A 19,971-nucleotide genomic window follows, 5' to 3' on the forward strand; every position below is an offset into this window, starting at 1 on the left:
ATAGATAGATAGAGGGAGGGCGATAGAGGGAGGGAGGGCGATAGATAGATAGAGAGGGAGGGAGGGCGATAGAGTAAGGGAGGGCGATAGATAGAGGGAGGGCGATAGATAGATAGAGGGAGGGAGGGCGATAGATAGATAGAGTAAGGGAGGGGGATAGAGTAAGGGAGGGCGATAGATAGAGAGGGAGGGAGGGAGGGCGATAGATAGAGAGGGAGGGAGGGCGATAGATAGAGAGGGAGGACGATAGATAGATAGAGAGGGAGGGCGAAAGATAGAGTAAGGGAGGGTGATAGATGGATAGATAGAGGGAGGGCGATAGATTAAGGGAGGGCGATAGATAGAGGAAGGGAAGGCGATAGAGTAAGGGAGGGCGATAGATAGAGGAAGGGAAGGCGATAGAGTAAGGGAGGGCGATGGAGTAAGGGAGGGTGATAGATAGATAGAGAGGGAGGGAGGGCGATAGATAGAGAGGGAGGGAGGGCGATAGATAGATAGATAGAGAGGGAGGGAGGGCGATAGAGTAAGGGATGGCGATAGATAGATGGAGGGAGGGCGATAGATAGAGGGAGGGCAATAGATAGAGGGAGGGCGATAGATAGATAGAGTGAGGGAGGGCGATAGAGTAAGGGAGGGGGATAGAGTAAGGGAGGGGGATAGAGTAAGGGAGGGCAATAGATAGATAGATAGAGAGGGAGGGAGGGCGATAGATAGATAGATAGATAGAGAGGGAGGGCGAAAGATAGAGTAAGGGAGGGCAATAGATAGATAGATAGAGGGAGGGCGATAGATAGATAGAGGGGGGCGATAGATTAAGGGAGGGCGATAGATAGAGGGAGGGAAGGGGATAGAGTGAGGGCGATAGAGTAAGGGAGGGCGATAGAGTAAGGGAGGGCGATAGATAGATAGAGAGGGAGGGAGGGCGATAGATAGATAGATAGAGAGGGAGGGCGATAGAGTAAGGGAGGGCGATATATAGATAGAGAGGGAGGGAGGGCGATAGAGTAAGGGGGGCGATAGATAGAGAGGGAGGGAGGGCGATAGAGTAAGGGAGGGTGATAGATAGATAGATAGAGAGAGATAGATAGAGAGAGAGAGTAAGGGCGGGCGATAGATAGAGAGGGCGATAGAGTAAGGGAGGGCGATAGATAGAGGGAGGGAGGGCGATAGAGTAAGGGGCCGATAGATAGATAGAGAGGGCGATAGAGTAAGGGAGGGCGGTAGATAGAGGGAGGGAGGGAGGGCGATAGATAGAGGGAGGGAGGGCGATAGAGTAAGGGAGTACAATAGATAGAGTGAAGGAGGGCGATAGAGTAAGGGAGGGCAATAGATAGAGGGAGGGAGGGCGATAGATAGAGGGAGGGCGACAGATAGAGGGAGGGCGACAGATAGAGGGAGGGAGGGCGATAGAGTAAGGGAGGGCGATAGATAGATAGAGGGAGGGAGGGCGATAGATAGAGGGAGGGCGACAGATAGAGGGAGGGCGACAGATAGAGGGAGGGAGGGCGATAGAGGGAGGGAGGGCGATAGATAGATAGAGTAAGGGAGGGCGATAGATAGAGGGAGGGAGGGCGATAGATAGAGGGAGGGAGGGCGATAGATAGAGGGAGGGCGATCGAGTAAGGGAGGGCAATAGATAGATAGAGAGAGAGATAGATAGAGAATAAGGGAGGGCGATAGATAGATAGAGAGGGAGGGAGGGCGATAGAGTACGGGAGGGCGATAGATAAATAGATAGAGAGGGAGGGAGGGCGATAGAGTAAGGGAGGGCGATAGATAGATAGAGGGAGGGAGGGCGATAGATAGAGGGAGGGCGATAGATAGAGGGAGGGCGATAGAGGGAGGGAGGGCGATAGATAGAGTAAGGGACGGCGGGCGATAGATAGATAGAGGGAGGACGATAGGGGGAGGGAGGGCGATAGATAGATAGAGGGAGGGCGATAGATAGAGGGAGGGCGATAGATAGATAGATAGAGGGAGAGAGGGCGATAGATAGAGTGAGGGAGGGCGATAGATAGATAGAGGGAGGGTGATAGAGTAAGGGAGGGCGATAGATAGAGGGAGGGAGGGTGATAGAGTAAGGGAGGGCGATAGATAGATAGAGAGGGAGGGAGGACGATAGAGTAAGGGAGGGCGATAGATAGATAGAGGGAGGGAGGGTGATAGATAGAGGGAGGGCGACAGATAGAGGGAGGGCGATAGAGGGAGGGAGGGCGATAGATAGAGTAAGGGAGGGCAATAGATAGATAGAGTGAGGGAGGGTGATAGATAGAGAGGACGATAGATAGATAGAGAGGGAGGGAGGGCGATAGAGTAAGGGGGGGGATAGAGAGGGAGGGCGGGCGATAGAGTAAGGGAGGGCGATAGATAGAGAGAGAGATAGATAGAGAGTAAGGGAGGGCGATAGAGTAAGGGAGGGCGATAGATATAGAGGGAGGGAGGGCGATAGATATAGAGGGAGGGAGGGCGATAGATAGAGGGAGGGCGATAGATAGAGGGAGGGCGATAGATAGAGGGAGGGCGATAGATAGAGGGAGGGCGATAGATAAAGTGAGGGAGGGAGGGCGATAGAGTAAGAGAGGGCGATAGATAGATGGAAGGAGGGCGATAGATAGAGGGAGGGCGATAGATAGATAGAGGGAGGGAGGGCGATAGATAGATAGAGTAAGGGAGGGCGATTGATGGAGAGGGAGGGCGATAGATAGATAGATAGATAGATAGAGGGAGGGCGATAGATTAAGGGAGGGCGATAGATAGAGGGAGGGAAGGCGATAGAGTGAGGGCGATAGAGTAAGGGAGGGCGATAGATAGATAGAGAGGGAGGGCGATAGATAGATAGAGAGAGAGGGCGATAGAGTAAGGGAGGGCGATAGATAGATAGAGAGGGAGGGCGATCCCTGGGGATGAGCCAGTTAACATAAATCTGCCCCCAAATGCTATTTAAAAACATAGCAGCACTTAATGAAAAGTGAAAAACAAGGGGGCAGATTTATGTTAACTGGCGCATCCCCAGGGATGCGCCAGTTAACATGCGCCACAGTGCGCCACTGCTCCGCCACCCATGGTGCGCCGCATTTATGATGCGGCGCACCATGGTGCAAGGCAGTGAGGATGCGTGACGCATCTCTCGGCGCACGTGCGGCGCATTGCAGTAGTCATGTCGCAAGTTGACTCCTGCAATGCACAGGGGCCATCTATTCAATATATGGTGCGTCACCCTTACGCCTGCTTCAAGCAGGCGTAAGGAATTGACGTAGAAAGTGACTGAGTGAAATCTCATAGATTTCACTCAGCCGCTTTTAGGAGGCGTTCCTGCGCAGGAACCCCCCCCTGCGCCGGAACGCCTCCTTATGGCACAGGGGTTTCCAACGTGACGCATCTCCTAGATGCGTCACGTTGTAAATAGGGCGCATTGTTTGCGCCGCCGTTGCGTCACATTACGTGACGCAATTGCGGCGCAAGGAGGCGCAAGAGCCTCATAAATCTGCCCCTAGGGTTGTAAACCAATGCTTCGGTTTAAAAAAAAAAACAGAAATATGTCAACCACAGTGTCTTGTGCCTCCAGAGTCAGTTGGGTGGACATTCACTGATGAATCGGGTACCAACGGGTGCTGCTTAGAGACACCTGAATGGTACATTTTGTTATCGGCTTTTAATAGTTAATCGAATCAAGTATCACCTGCCATAGCAGCATTGTGAACGCTTCAGTGTTCCATAAAAGGCTGATGTAACTAGATCCACCAAAAAGGACACCCTTTCCCCCACCGTAAGCAACAGAATAATTCCCACAGGACACCGTATCCACCTACAAACTACACTGTGCGGAAGAAACGGCATTGTACAGGATTCTCACCCCCATTAAACAGTAAGATTCAGAAAGAGTAGTAAACCCCAACAAAGCATCCTGTACAAACCAGGACACTTGTGCAGCCACTGTAACAGTTCTGGAAGGCACATTCCACTCTCGTAAGAAAAAGAAACGGGACTTTCCTTCGCATCCAGCAGAGATACCGTGGAGTAGCAGTTCACCAAGCCTGGGTGGAGCAAACCCCTACCAAGACTATCACCCGGCCAACTCTAGACTACGGGGCATATTTACGTCTTCTGCCGCATCTCTGCAAATCAGCAGGGATGCGCCAGAACAGATGCGTCACGTAATCCCCCCCTTGCGCCACCACAGATGCGTCGCATTTACAATGCGGCGCACCATGGTGCAAGGAGGGGCAGATGCGTGACTCATCTTGAGGCGCACGGGCGGCGCATTGCTGGAGTTGCGTCGCAAGAGCGACGCAACTCCTGCAATGCACAGGGGCTGCCCATACTCAACATGGTGCCTCACTCCTTACGCCTGCTTCAAGCAGGCGTAAGGATTTGATGCAGCAGCGTCGTAAACCTGACTCAGTGAAATCTTATAGATTTCACTGCGTCAGTTTTACAGGGCTTTCCTGCGAGGGAACGCCCACCCTGCGACAGAACACCCACATGAAACCTGACGCAGGTTTCATGTGGCGCAGGGCTTTACAACGTGACGCATCTGCCTAGATGCGTCACGTTGTAAATAAGTCGCAACGTGGCGCATGGTTTACACCGCCGCTGCGTCACAAAAGTGACGCAACGGAGGTGTACAAGTGTCGCATGGGGCTTGTAAATCTGCCCCTAAGCCACGCCGCCCCACCACAAGGAACTGCAGTTCAGTTTGGGGACACGATAGAAGTTTCCAGCCCTGTCTGCCACGATACCGGATCTCCAGCACCAGTGGCTGGGCGGGGGGTGTAGGGCAGACAGAGCCTCCAACGTAAAGAGGACGAACAACTAACTGCACTACCGGTTGTCGTTCTCTCCGTGGGCCTCCAAATACGACCTGTCGCCACCTTCTGAACCAGCCTTTTACCGAGAATGCCCAATGGCAGGTCTCTGGAAGAGAGCAACATGAAAACAGACTGCAGCTTTCGATCCAGAAAGAGGAAGGCAGATGTAGCAATCCACTTGCAGGACCCAGATGAAGAGGTGGCTCAAATAGAGATGTCCAGGAAGAAGCAGTATGAACAGGCTTCCTGTGAGAATGGCTCTTGTAGAAGTTAACACCTGCTTATTCCTACACCTGAAAAAGATGATGGCGAATGCAGGAGTGGTTTCTCTCCATTTGATGTTATTTATTTATTTTTTATTTATTTTTGCAATTTTCTATAGCGCGAACTTTACCCGAAGGTGTCAGAGTGCTTTACATAAGAACCAGTTGAGAACATAGCACATTTTTGCTTTACATAAGAACCAGTTGAAAACTTATGATTTATGAGTTCTGGCCAGAGGCGCAACTAGAGACAAATTTCGGGGGGGGCTAAGAAAAAATTTCGGGTGGGGCTAATTCTTCCAGCAGTATGCAGAGTGGAGATGCAGGGGCTCTCTAAAAAGGGGTGAAAAAACAACAAAGCCTCATTAACAAGCAAATGGTCTTTTAAAGACCTGTGAAGTACTCGGGTGTGGCTGTGTTTGTGCCCGGGACGCTGTCTCAGCCGGGCTGACACACACGACAGGGGGGAGGGGCTGAAGCCCTTTGAGACCAATGGGCGTTGCCCGCCTGGAGAGAGCCCAGAGATGGCTACATATTACACATTAGTGTTATGTAGTTTTATATTACATCTTTGTGTTGGGTAGTTAGCTTGAAAACCCTGTTTAAAATGTTTAGGTTTTATGTACTTGCATGAATAAATTGTTGATGTAACAGTGGGCAATGGCGAGGGACCTCGGATTTATGTGATACAATGGCTGCAGGGTTTACCACATAATTATAGATTTACCACAGTTGCCATATCATTTTACTACCTATTCTTTAGAATTAACAAAGAATGTTGCTTCTAGCTAATGATGATGTAGCCTTGCGGCTAGAGCGGTGGACCTTGGACCTGGGGAACCGGGTTCAAGTCTCAGCAACGATGCTCAACATCCTGTGATTCTGGGCAAATCACCTTATCTCCCAGTGCCTAACCATGAATGTGTACATCTGTAACGAAACTGGTGCTCATGTACAGCGCTCTGATACTCGATGTCTCGGGTCTAGTTTGTGCTATATAAAACTCTAAAAATTAAAAAATATATATATAATGTGCCACCTAAATTGCAATTTTTTAGACACAAATTAGATAACCTTGCTGCATAATGTGGTCCCCAAGCCACATACTCTCAATACTCTTCACAATGTAAAGCTCCGCAGAGTGGTTTGGGGGGGATATCATTTTGATGATGAAATCTATATTCAATGGCAATCCCTGTGAAATATGGGTTCGTATGCTACTGCATTGTGTGTCTTTGTGAACTCCATCTATCCCCAGACATTTATAATCCTAATTGGAACCAAGGAGAGAGCCACCCTCCTCGCAACTTCCCCAAACAGACAGAGTGCAAAAGACAGAGACAGTATCTAAGGCCAAAATGTGACGCAGATCATGCCTCTAGGTCAGCAAGGGCTTGTAATTAAGAGTTGCTGCCACCAACAAGCAAAGGTGAGACACGTCATGCACTCACTCTCTTCTGCCTTGAAGTTGCGGGGGCTGTTATTAACTTGAGACTGTATTAATATAACTGCATCTACAATGGCCCTCCAGCTTCACGGCGCAATCGGTGTCAGATGGCCAGAATGTCTCACCTGTCTCAGCGTTGGGTAGAAGCGATCATGGTACAGCAGCAGCTCTAAAGCCCTTCACTGGTTACCAGTTATAAGATGGGATCCTATTCAAACTGGACTGCTGGATGTATACATGTATACACTGCTGTAGGATGAATACATGTACTTGGTCCTCCTCTATCTATCCATCAGAATCTCACTCTACTGTAACATAAAAAATCTAGTAACTCAGGATAAATTGTTTTTGAAAGTCCCACAAGTCAACTTTAACATTAAGGCTTCAGAGCTTTTTCTGCCCCAGGCCCTTCTATCTGATGGATTGATTGAGACCATATATGAAGCGCTCACAGCTACTTCAGTAAGCAGTGTTGCAACGCTCTGAGGAGAGTGACCGTGCCAATCAACTCCGTAAGATCTGGACTCTCTCCGAGAATTGCTGAGCTATCCGTCCAACTTGACTTGCTTTAAGAAGGCACTAAAAACACATATTCTGGTGTTACGGACCCACATAAGACCCGCACAAAGAGTCCCCTTTGTAGAAGTGCTTGTGTGAGAAGTGGCCTGATAGGCAGGCAGGATTCAAGCAGCGAGAGATACCACATTCAATCACAATATGGAATGACCTGACCCCTTATGAGAAAGGAGAACACCATATCACGAAATCCTTGTTTAGTCATTTTAAAGCTCTTCTGTTTTGTGCATTTATTTAGTAAGGCATTGGAGTGCTGTAGATAGTGGTAGCAATAGGGAGAGGAAGCAGGCCAATGTATGAGCCCCGCTACCTTGTCAATTTCTCCTACAGGGAGAGATCTCTTTCAATGTCCTTATATTATGTCAGGTGGCATACGAGACTCCTTCTGCTGCCACGGGGCCTTGTGAATACATCACACAGACCAGTCAGCGAGCCAGCCCAAACCCATTAGGGCGCACTAGAAACCCTTTAACCGATCAATACGTCGCTTCTCTCAGCCAATGTTTCCTTAACTATTTTATTATACAAATAAGAATGGCCGAGATGTGACTTAATATGCAGTGTGTGCTATAGAAGAGCATTCCCTCCGTGTTGTCAGAGCGGGAAATGTTTGAGCACTGCGCGGAAGACTCAGAAATGTTACTATCCACTGCTAGCGTGTCCACTCCTCGTGATCTTGGATCTGCACGACTGCGGCACAGGACATGGACCCCCATCATCTCGGTGAATAATGTCTCACTGCTACAGACACTCCTCAGATATGTTGTGTCACTTATGGTGACGCTGATGGCAATGCACCGGCTCCTCCCTGTGACGTTCTGTCTAGACCCAGACATCTAACAGCGGCCTTGATGTTGCAGTTTTATTTTCGAGCACTTAACTGCCCGGGCACAACAACAGCAAGAAACAGGCCCCAAGGCACAATGATGCCATCTTGTGTAAATGGTAGTAGAGCTCTGATGCCTAACAGGGCCTGGTTCATGCTGCAGCAAATTGAAAAATAAATACAGAAATACATTCCATAATTCCCATGTGGCAGCACTCTGACTGCAAACAAGAGCTATTCTTACTCCCAATATTACGTCACGGTTAACACTTCAAACACTTCACATATAATATGAATGCAAAGGCTTTGCCTCATCTAGTACAGCCACTAAGATTGCAAGTTTTACATTCCTGCGCTCATGTGATGTTTTGGCAGGCACAGCACAGATTATACTGTCATTTATTTACACCTCATCCCCCGCGTCTTCCAATTAAAATACCCCAAAGACAAAACAGTTGCCGAAGGAAACTGTGTCAGCCCTTCTACTGTAGTGAAACCAAAGCGCCATCAAATATTTACCAAGATGCGCTGCATATTCAAGGAGGAAATCGTCACTGTGCGTTTAGCTCACCAAATGAACAAGTCCACTTTTATGGCAGAGCGTGCCTAACCCACGTCATTTCCTAATTGTAAGAGAGCTGCCATATGTAAGCAGGTCTGCGTCGGGTTTTCTTTCTCAAAAGCCTCATTTTCAAGTAAATGGTCTTTCAAAGACCTGTTAACTACTCGGGTGTGGCTGCAATTAGATGCTCGCCAGCCCCAACCCGCGAAACTGTGTCAGCCCGGGCTGACACACACGACGGGGGGGGCTGAAGCCCCGTGAGCCCAATGGGTGTTGCGCGCCTGGTTCTGGCGCATCTCTGCAAATCAGCAGGGATGCGCCAGAACTGATGCGTCACGCAATTCCCTCCTTGCGGCACCACAGATGCGCCGCATTTACAATGCGGCGCACCATGGTGCAAGGAAGGGCAGATGCGTGACGCATCTTGTGGTGTACGGGCGGCGCATTGCTGGAGTAGCGTCGCAAGTGCGACGCAACTCCTGCAATGTACACAGGGCACCCATACATAACGTGGTGCGTCACTCCTTACGCCTGCTTAAAGCAGGCGTAAGGATTTGACTCAGCAGCGTCGTAAAACTGACTCAGTGAAATCTTGTAGATTTCACTGCGTCAGTTTTACAGGGCTTTCCTACGAGGGAACACCCACCCTGTGACAGAACGCCCACATGAAACCTGACGCAGGTTTCATGTGGCGCAGGGCTTTACAACGTGACGCATCTGCCTAGATGCGTCACGTTGTAAATAGGTCGCAGCGATGCGCCACGTTTCCGCGCTGTTGCGTGACGCAACGGCGGCATAAACGTGGCGCAAGTCCAACATAAATCTGCCCCTATAGGACTTAGGATTACATGCGTTACATAGAGGATACAAACAGAGAAAAATTGCAAATGTACAAGAGATAAAGTCACACAAGGAGGAGATACAAATGGATATACTCTAGGCATATACTGGTGATATCTCTATCTACTTAGGGAGGGGATACACATGGATATACTCTAAGAGTCACATAGGAATGGTAGAGAGCATAGCGGACTACTGCATACACTAGTGATTAGAGTTATCTCTATATACATAGGAAAGGGATAAGACTGGATATACTCTAAGAGTCACATAGGAATGGTAGAGAGCATAGCGGACTCCTGCAAATTCTAGTGGTTAGAGTTATCTCTATATACATAGGGAGGGGATATGACTGGATATACTCTAAGAGTCACATAGGAATGGTAGATATTACAAAGGTCTACTACATATACTATTGATTAGAGTTATCTCTATATACATAGGGAAGGGATACACATGGATATACTCTAAAAGTCACATAGGAGACTAGTCGTTAGAGTTATCTCTATATACAAAGGAAGGGATATGACTGGATATACTCTAAGAGTCCCATAGGAGTGGTAGAGAGTACAAAGGTCTACTGCATATACTAGTGATTAGAGTTATCTCTATATACATAGGGAAAGGATATGACTGGATATACTCTAAGAGTCACAAAGGAATGGTAGATGGTACAAAGGTCTACTGCATATACTATTGATTAGAGTTATCTCTATATACAGAAAAGCAGAGTTCCATAAGTGTGGATGCAGTCACAGCACAAAGGGAGGGTGGGAGGGATGCATGGGTATGGAGAGAAGGCAAAGCAGAAAAGGGAAGAAACATTTGAGGATCATCAACGGGGAAAAGGGTTAAAGGACCAGGGAATGGAATGAGGGTCAGAGTCCAGAGAAAAACTGTCCGAAATCAGCAGCAAAGTGTCGGCCAGGACAGAACAAAAAGTAAAGAAGTCCAGGAGAGAAGGTGGGAGATGAAGCTGGAGGCCAGCCGCAGGCGCGTCACCATCTTGGAGAGCTTGCGGTCAGCCGGCTCGGTGGGGGTGAGAGTGTGCCAGGTGGTGAAGGCCATGTTGACGCTGTTGGTGTGGTCACGCGTTGGCCGTGAGGCGCTGCACGGCAGCCGGTGGGTTGTGTGTGGATTCAATCGCAAGCAGTTGGGACTCCGGGAGCAGCGGCACATTCAGAACACTGGTGCCATGTGAAGGGGGGGGGGAGGGGTGAGTGGTCCGGAGATCCGGCCCGTGTTGCAGGGCCACAGGGCATTCCAGGAAATGGCAGTGGCCCAAACCGGCAGCAGGTCGGGAGGCAGGCCAGAAAGTCCGAGAGAGGGCCTCAGGATTAGCAGGAGGCCGGAGAGAAGTTGGGGCGAGCGAGTGGAAGCGGCGATCGCCATCCGAAAGTCGCCGCCGGCCGCCATCTTAGAGTCAGGCAGGCGCTGGGAAGATTCCCTCGGTGGGGGGTCTCCACCGAAATGAGGCTAGTGGATATTATGTCAGATCGGCGAGAGTCTCGACGAGCCAGGGTAGCGCAGGACGCAATCCTACCTCCCAGCGGCGGCCGCATTCAGCTGGAGTCCACGGCGAGGTGCCACCCACCATTTTGAGCGCCTCCGCCCTCTCTTCCTTCACTTCGGGAGATCGAGCCTGTCCGCCAATTTAGGAGCGATCGCTGTTTCTCCGCACATGCCCTACTCGCTCCGCTTCATGTTGGAGAGATGCGCGGTCAAAATGAAGGGGTGTAGCAGCCTAGGGCCGGGTTAGAGCAGCTATGCTCCACCTGAGTTCCTGGACTCTTTCTGGACTTTGCTGTTTTCTTTGACCTATAGCGCTTGGGAGCGCTCCATTCTGCTTATAGTACACGGAATGATGGTGGGCATGGTGGGACGTCATGTGCCGTAATGTGCGCATGCGCACCATTCTTACACATGCGCAAAACGGGAGGGGGTACAGAGCTCTATAGTACACCGGCGGTGCCGGGGCCGGTCAGACCCTCAGACCCTCAAACCCCGCCCCCCAGGAGCTTGAGCTGCGCGAGAGGCGGAGGAAGGGGCGACTTAACAACCAGAGCTGCGACCCTGGACCAGGGTTCGAGTCCCGGCTGCGGCTCAACAGCAAATCACGGAAAGACCCGCGGGTAATTAAATGTTTATTTAAATCTGCCCATGTGTAGTGGAGGCAGACTATGCTCGTGTAAATTGTTGTAATACCTAGAAAAGAAATCTTGCGGGAAGAGAGCAACAAAAGTAACCCGCTGTTACACTCCCGAGGGTCACGTGTGACTGCGAAGGTTTGTCACGTGCGTTTCTGTAGGAATTATTTACATACCCACAATCCTCTTTCACTTGTAATCCTTCTTATGTAGTTGAAGTAATTTTCCCACTTAATCAGATAAGAATGGGTATGAAAAAGTATTCTCTAGAACATGTTTCAAGTTGTCATGTACTTTACTGCCCCACACTGAGAGTCCAAGGAGTTGTGTTCACTCCGGTCTCTGTTTCTATCAACTACGTGCATACTCTGGTTTCTCTTCAAACCGAATAAATCTTTCGCCTTTTACTAAAGATTTCCGTGGAGAGGAACATTAAAGAGTTTCACTCAATTTTTGGAGGCTCTATCTGTGATAGAGCTACCCAATACTGTTAAAAATAGAATTATTGTTTAATTTCTTTGGTTCATCAGAGTAAATAAATGTGGAGCGAGATGACATGTTTACTTCTCTTTTTTTATTTGATCAAGAACGAGTAATACCTGTGTGCACCAATATTCTTAGTGAAAACTTCTGTTCGTTGTTATTTAAAGTAAAAGATAGATGTATTAGAGCTAGATTAAACGTTCAAGATAGTGGTGGTTGTAAGCAGAACGGCATGTTCATTTTCAGCTTATAAATAACTACGAACATGAGCGTATTACGCACCAATCGCCCTCCTCCAATGAAAGCTCATGTTTGTTGTTGCATTAAGGCATTTTTAGGTCTCGCATTAGGCAGTGCATGCGAGGCATCAAGTAATTAGGGGCAGATTTATGAGGCTCTTGCGCCTTCTTGCGCCGCAATTGCGTCACGTAATGTGACGCAACGGCGGCGCAAACAATGCGCCCTATTTACAACGTGACGCATCTAGGAGATGCGTCACGTTGGAAACCCCTGCGCCATAAGGAGGCGTTCCTGCGCAGGGGGGGGGGGGGGCGTTCCTGCGCAGGAACGCCTCCTAAAAGTGGCTGAGTGAAATCTATGAGATTTCACTCAGTCAATTTCTACGTCAATTCCTTACACCTGCTTGAAGCAGGCGTAAGGGTGACGCACCATACATTGAATAGGTGGCCCCTGTGCATTGCAGGAGTCATGTCGCACTTGCGACATGACTCCTGCAATGCACCGCCCGTGCGCCGAGAGATGCGTCACGCATCTTCACTTCCTTGCACCATGGTGCGCCGCATCATAAATGCGGCGCACCATGGGTGGCGGAGCAGTGGCGCACTGTGGCGCATGTTAACTGGCGCATCCCTGGGGATGCGCCAGTTAACATAAATCTGCCCCTTAGTGTTAGTGGAGAAACTCCACCCCTTTCGTTTCTATTTGTTTTCTCACTTGGCATTGGTTACATCTGGCATTGCTCTTCTTATCTCATTGGCTGGTGGTCTGATACATCACTTCCCTTTTGTCTCCGTTCTGCAGGAAGCAGCACTGACCAACTACAGTGTACCACTGCTGGCTGTTATGTATTCATTTAGGGACTACTTGTTTGTATGTGACCCCAGGCTCGAACCCTGTTCTGCAGCTCCAAAGTCGGCAGCGTTATACCTGGAGCCTTCTTCTTGTGTCGATTCTCAGATGCTACATGTGCCATGTTTTTTTACAAATTATATATGCTGCAGAACTTGTAATTGTTTCCTGTAGTTTGCTGTGCTGGGGCTGCTTCACAAACTGGTGGAAAGAGGCTTCCGGGACGAAAACACCCACGCACGCAAACCCCTCCTGTCCTCAAGATCTCTGCCACGGCTTCTCAACAGCGCGGGTCGTGCTTCCTGGGCTGCAGACCTTCACTACCATCTTAGTTGATTGCTACGATCCTGGTCGTCGCACACCGCGAAGAGCCCACATTTCTGGTCCTTTTTCCCCCCTGCATGTCGATTCCCAGTCCTGTTTAGGTCTTCACTTATTACAGTTTACACACCGGCAGTCATTCTAGTTCGGGGCCTGATACCCGCTCAGCAGAGGCACCCCCCACATGGTCGCACCACCCGAAACCCAATAAATTCAGACCACACAAGTTTCTGTTTATGGAAGAATTGAGGCCGCAGTTTATTAGGCATTTCCAACTTACAAGCGATCCTTTACACGCCATTATTTTTTTTTTGTCTGGCGAGCCTGTGTCCTTACACCATCCGCTCTGCACTGTGCCCTACATTCAGTGCAGCTATATTTGCCAAGGTGACCTATCACCATCCTTTTTTTATTTTATTTTTTATTTATTTATTTAATTTTTTATTTATTTCAATTTATATAGCACATTATCACCCCAGGGTCTCTAAGCGCTTATACAAGAAAAGCCAACTCTACAAAAAACAGGTAACTAACTTATAACACTCCCCATGCTTCTCGGAAGAGTATAGTTTTTAACATTCGGCGGAATGGCAGTAAATTGGGCTCCTTACGGAGATTAGGTGGTAGTTTATTCCATGCTGCAGGGAGCAAAGTGGAGAAAGCACGCCTGCCCAAGTTGGACAGGCGGAAACGTGGATTGACCAAGAGAGTGGCTTGAGAAGACCGCAGCACCCTACCAGGGGTGTAGCCAGATAATCTGGTTTTAATGTAACTGGGCGCGTTACCATAAAGTGCCTTGTGGTAGATACACAATCCTTTAAACAATGCCCTCTGTCTAACAGGGAGCCAATGTAGCTGACGCAAGAGAGGTGAAGCTTGCGTCTTCCTAGGCTTCTTAAAAATCAGCCTTGCTGCATCATTCATTACTGTCTGAAGCCTTGCAAGTTGTTGCTGGGGCATCCCTATATACAGCGCGTTGCCGTAGTCCCTGGATCATGGCTGACACAGCGCTTCTTAGAGTGGAAAATGACAGCAATTGGGAGATCTTGCGAAGCTGTCTCAGAAGACCAACACACGTGCCTACCACTACAGACACCTGTTTCTTCATAGACAAATTGCTGTCAATATGGATTTTACAATTTTACAAGCTTTTCACCACGGTTGCTGGTTCCGGCGTCCTGCCCAACTCCTTGGGCAAAACCCATCGTTCCAAGGGCTGCCTGAGATAGTTATAGGCAGCACCTCGGTTTTATCCGGATTAATCTTCAAGGAGTTGGCGGACATCCAATTTACCGTATACTTTAAGATGTTATGCAACCTGGTTTGTGCTCCTGGGGAATCCTCTATTTGGATGACGATCTGCGTGTCGTCAGCATAATTAAAAATCTGACATTCCATCTGATTAAGAGCAGAAATCAATGGCTGCAGGTAGATGTTAAAAAGGAGCGGTGAGAGGGCCGAGCCCTGCGGCGCTCCACAGGTAATGGCCGCTGATGTTGATACTAGGTCGGACAACTGCACTTTCTGCGATCTATCTTGCAAGAAAGAGGTAAGCCAACCTAGTGCGGACCCCCCGATGCCCAGGTCTCTCACACGCGACAACAGTTGACTATGACACACCGTGTCAAAAGCCGCGGAGAGATCGAGTAGCACCAGGGCCCCTGGGATCGTCTTATCAGCTCTACACCTCAATTCGTCTAAAATAGACACCATCACCAGCTCCGTGCTGTGATGTACCCGGAATCCGGCCTGATTCTGCTCTTGGTCTCCAGATGCTTTGAGAGGTATGTCAGTACATGCTGTTCCAAAACCTTTGCTAAATAGGGTAATTGGGAGATGGACCTAAAATTATTTACATTTTTGACATCTGCCCCTGGCTTCTTAAGCAGCGGAATCAGGCGGGCCTCCTTAAGCATATCCGGAACTTGTCCAGTTTCCAACGACTTATTTAGAAGGTTAAGAACATCCTCTTCCATCCCTGGCATAGCTAGCTTAAAAACCCTCGGGGGGCAAGGATCCACATGGGAGCCTGACTTTACCCTCCCAACCAGGCTGGCTAGCATCTCCTTCGTAATCAAGGGGAAGGTATTCAGGGGGTTATCAACTTTAGGGCTAAGAGGTGTAACTTGTAGTGAGCATTCTAGAACGGGAGTGCAAGAGATTTCTAACAGGAGATCTTCAATTTTCTTAATGAAAAAATCCTGGAATCTTTGGCAGTCCTCCTGTGAAAATTCAGGCCTCTGCTCCTTATTCTTCCTCAATTCAGAGAGCACCTTGAAGACTTCTTTCTGCGGATATCGGGCTGTTGCAATCCTGGTCTCAAAAAACTCAGATTTTCGTGCTAGGATAGCCTTTTTATACGCGGCCAGCTCTTGCTGATATAGACTCTGTGCCGTCGTATTATAATCCCTCCTCCAGGCTCTCTCAGCCTTCCGGAGGGCCTGTTTCCTTAACCTCAGCGAGTCATTAAACCAAGGCGCTCCTGCTCCTTTATCCACCATTTTCACCTTTCTAGCCGGTGCCACCACTTCGATGGTTGATTTTAGTTTGTCCACCACCTTCTGACAGGTGACCTCTATATTGTCATGGCATGTGGTAGGTGCGGTGGAATTTAATAAGTTTCCCACCAATTCTTCCTCGTTTATGGCGTTCCATCGCCTCACAGTTTTCCAGGCAAGCCTGGGTTTCCCTTCATATTCTAGTGCCACCTCCTGATCCCCTGATCAAGTAATGGTCAGACCATACACATGGTCTACTAACTACCGGTCTGGCCCCGGGGTCAGTCGACCACACCAGATCCAACGTGTGGCCCTTGTCATGGGTGGGACCTGCAACATGTTGTATCAGTCCAAGCGCTGTTAATGCTTCCTCTAGATGGCTTGCCGGCCCCTCTTTGGGAGATATCTCCCAGTGGAAGTTAAAATCTCCCATGACCAACAGGTCCGTATAGCGAGACCTAAGGTCATAGACCAGCTCTGCAAAACCATCCACAAAGTCAGGGGCAGCCCGAGGAGGACGGTCACCAGTAGGATGAACAAGCAGTCCGTACCCACCTCAAATTTAACCCCTAAAATAACTGCACCGCACAAGCTTTCAGCACAGACTTTTTCTGCCTTCCAGCAGCTATTATAGAGGAAAGCGACCCCCCCTCCTCTCTTAGCATTTGCTCGATTCTGACAAATAGCCATATACTTAGGGGGAAGGGAGGCCACCACATCTGGCGTGGATGAGTCTTCCAGCCACGTCTCTGTGACCCCCAAGATATCTTACTCCTCATCTTGTAATAGTGTGAAGATTTCTAAATTATGTTTCTGAAGCGATCTGGGGCCAGATGTAGGTAATTTTATTTTACCACCTCTTAAATACAGAATCATACCGAATCGGTATTTAAGAAGTGGTAAAATAGAAGTACCGAGATGTAGGTAAATCCAGATGTGCATTTACCGAATCGGTAAAATTCGGTATTTACCGATTCGGTAAATACCGACCGGTAATGCCCATTCATTCCTATGGGCTTTGAAGCCCATAAGAATGAATGGGCATTACCGAATTACCGAATCGGTAAACACCGAATTTCACAAGGGTGCAGGGGGTGTCACTTTGACACCCTCTAGCACCCCCAAAACGCTTCCGGGTGCTATGTGGCAGGCATCTGTCATATGGCACAGGTGTGCATGCACACATGTGCATGCACACCGGAATCGGTATTTTACCATCAAATAGGATTTTATGGTAAAATACCGATTCGGTAAGGCTTGTGGGACTCAGAAGAGTCCCACCTACATCTCCATTTTACAGATTCGGTAAAAATACCGACTCGGTATTTTACAGAATCGGTAAATTTACCGATAGGTAAATTTACCGATTCTGTAAAATTGAGTGACCTACATCTCAAATTCCAATTACCGGTCGGTAACGGCCGAATTCGGCCGTTACCGACCGGTAATTGGCCACCTACATCTGGCCCTCGGTGTTCAAAAGACCATACGTCAGAATCTTATCTGCTTTCCTGTTCTTCATACTTTTCTGCTCAAACACTGATGTGAGTAGTCCTTGCTTCCGTAGCAATGTAAGACAATCCTCACTGAGCTCTGGGTTCCCCTGATGTAGATTCATCAGCTCCGATCTACTATACCTGACAAACGGGCCAGGGTTTATGGCCCCTGGTCCCGTTTGGTCGCGGATGGGCGCAGATGGGCTCGCCTCCGGCGCGTCCACGGCGCGCTCGCTGCGCGCTAGCATGTGGCAGGTTTAAATAGGCGTCTTAGGTGACCGCCTGACAACTCGAATGTTGTCCCAAGATGGCGCCCGCCAAGCGTCCAAACTCTCCCCAAGCCAAAATCGCATCCAAGAAAGTTCGTGATGGTGCCGAGGACCCGCTAAGCAGCGGTGCAAAACAATTATCGTGCAGGTATGTGGGACATTCACTGATTAAAACTATATTCCACAACTAAAAGGACAGAGTCCCTACAATAGAACAGAGTGCCACAGAATAGCATGAATTCACAGCGCAAGCCGCGTGAAGCGCGTTTAGTTAGAGCCTTGTTCGTAAAGACAGTTAGCTTGTTCAGACCGGCCCGCAGATGTGACCGTCTTAAATAGGCGTCTTAGGTGACCGCCTGACAACTCAAATGTTGTCCCAAAATGGCGCCCGCCAGGCGTCCAAACTCTCCCCAAGCCAAAATGGCGTCCAAGAAAGTTTGTGATGGTGCCGAGGACCCGCTAAGCAGCGGTGCAAAACAATTATCGTGCAGGTATGTGGGGCATTCACTGATTAAAACTATATTCCACAACTAAAAGGACAGAGTCCCTACAATAAAACAGAGTGCCACAGAATAGCACAAATTCACAGCGCAAGCCGCGTGAAGCGCGTTTAGTTAGAGCCTTGTTCGTAAAGACTGTTACCTTAACCACATTTGCTCTGTACTGTGCCCTACATTCAGTGCAGCTATCTTTGCCAAGGTAAACCCATCACCTGGGGACGCACCCTTTCCTTTCTCTCCGGGCATGCTTCTGCTTCCAGCCCGACCGGGTAACCTTTTACCTCCGGTTGCCACGCACCCCTTGGGTAAGCGTCTGCTTCAACCCAACCGGATGACCCTTCTCGCTTCCGGTGCCCCCTCACTCCCGGGTAACCAGCCGGTTCCCACCCGGCCGGGTGACCTTTCACTTACGGTGTCCGCACATTTCCTTCCGGGTAAACGTTTGTTCCCAGCCCGGGGCCTCTTCCCTTCCGGTGCGTACCCTCTTGTTACCTGGGCAAGCCGATGTGCTTCCCGCCCGTCAAACCTGGTTGGCTGTTCCCCCACCCATCTCTACGAGGTGCCCCGGTAACCGGTACCCGAACTTCCTCCATGTCACAGGCTCTGCCCTCTGTTGTGTAATTGTTTACTTCCGGTTCACCTGAACACAGACGGCTCGGGGAGCTTGCCAGTGACCCCCTGGGTCCTGACTGCCCAGTTTGCGGTCTGTGCCCGCTTTGCAACCTGCTTTTTGTACTATTCTTGGATCGCTTTGTACGTACTGCCTGCTGTCCCTTTTTCCGAACCAAAGGACCTCTTGCAAGTCCACTATGCCTCTGCGACAAATCTCACCTCCTTCTCCAGCCCCTCCACCCCCTGAAATCTTGTTCCTCAGCGGGTGGGTGGGCGGGTCTTTTCCTGACAAAATTCCCTGGAGAAAGAGGGCCTTGTGCCGGTGCCCACCTTTAAATACCCCTATCTCCCTACCACATTCCTAACCCTAGATTTACGACTACGCTGGCCCAGCCCTATTATCTGGTGGGCCAGCTCTTTCTCCTTCCTTGTTTCCCTTCCCTTATCTCTCGCCAATCCTCTCCATTGGTGTTCGGGCTCTGCTTCCCGGGGGTGGCCTCCACTGAGACCCCCGGTCCAGCCACTATCCCTCTCCCCCTGGGGAGTGGGGGGCCGAACCAAGGGGCATTCACTGTATTGCTCAAAATATGATGTAAGGAAATTAGGTTTCATGCTCACTAATTTCATATTGAAAGGCAGCCAGTTTCGCTCCACAGTTAATGCATCCCACAATAGCTCAGAGGTTAGATCGTAATGTCAGTCCTTTTCATGTTTGGGAGTTCGATCCCCGCTTCCAACCAACCTGGGTGATTGTTATTTTTATTTTCATTTACATTTTTTATGGGCTGAAGCTATCCAGACAGTTTGGGCTCAATTGCTATCTGCATCAGGTCTGTCTGTCACAACAAACACCAGAGACACTAATCAATCTTTAATAAATTCTTGGAGCACTGCAAACGGCAAGCAATGGCCAATGGTCTCCAGGGTATCCCAAACTGGAATGTAGTGTCACTTCAAAATTATGCTGCACTTTGTTTATTTTTAGGCTGGCAGGCAACTTTAGCACAGGGTTCTTATTTCCAGAATGTGATGTGGAGCAGTTGTGCGGTTCGACTACTAATCATATGTAACTGTTCGAAAATCAATATCCAGCTGCCTCAGGCCTTTCAAAAATACGCTCTCAGCTGTTAAAAGTAGCATGAAAGCGTAAAAAGTAAAAAAGTAACATCAGCAAGCAGTCACAGGGCTAGAAGCTGCTGCATATTGTTTACCCTTTGTCATCAGTTGTGGTTTA

The 19,971-nt window shown here is 49.1% G+C and overlaps 1 non-coding gene and 1 pseudogene across 2 annotated transcripts in view; one reads left to right on the forward strand and one right to left on the reverse strand.

Moving 5' to 3' along the window:
- Positions 1–19,971, reverse strand: part of LOC144807854 (DBIRD complex subunit ZNF326-like) — a 263,958-nt pseudogene that overhangs the window by 24,099 nt on the left and 219,888 nt on the right. The window lies entirely within an intron of this gene.
- LOC144808098 (U5 spliceosomal RNA) lies at positions 11,833–11,948 on the forward strand. The gene has a single exon (XR_013606630.1). It is a non-coding gene; the product is annotated as a U5 spliceosomal RNA (small nuclear RNA).

This window comes from Lissotriton helveticus, chromosome 1_2 (assembly GCF_964261635.1).
Source record: "Lissotriton helveticus chromosome 1_2, aLisHel1.1, whole genome shotgun sequence".
NCBI classification, from domain to species: Eukaryota; Metazoa; Chordata; class Amphibia; order Caudata; family Salamandridae; genus Lissotriton; species Lissotriton helveticus.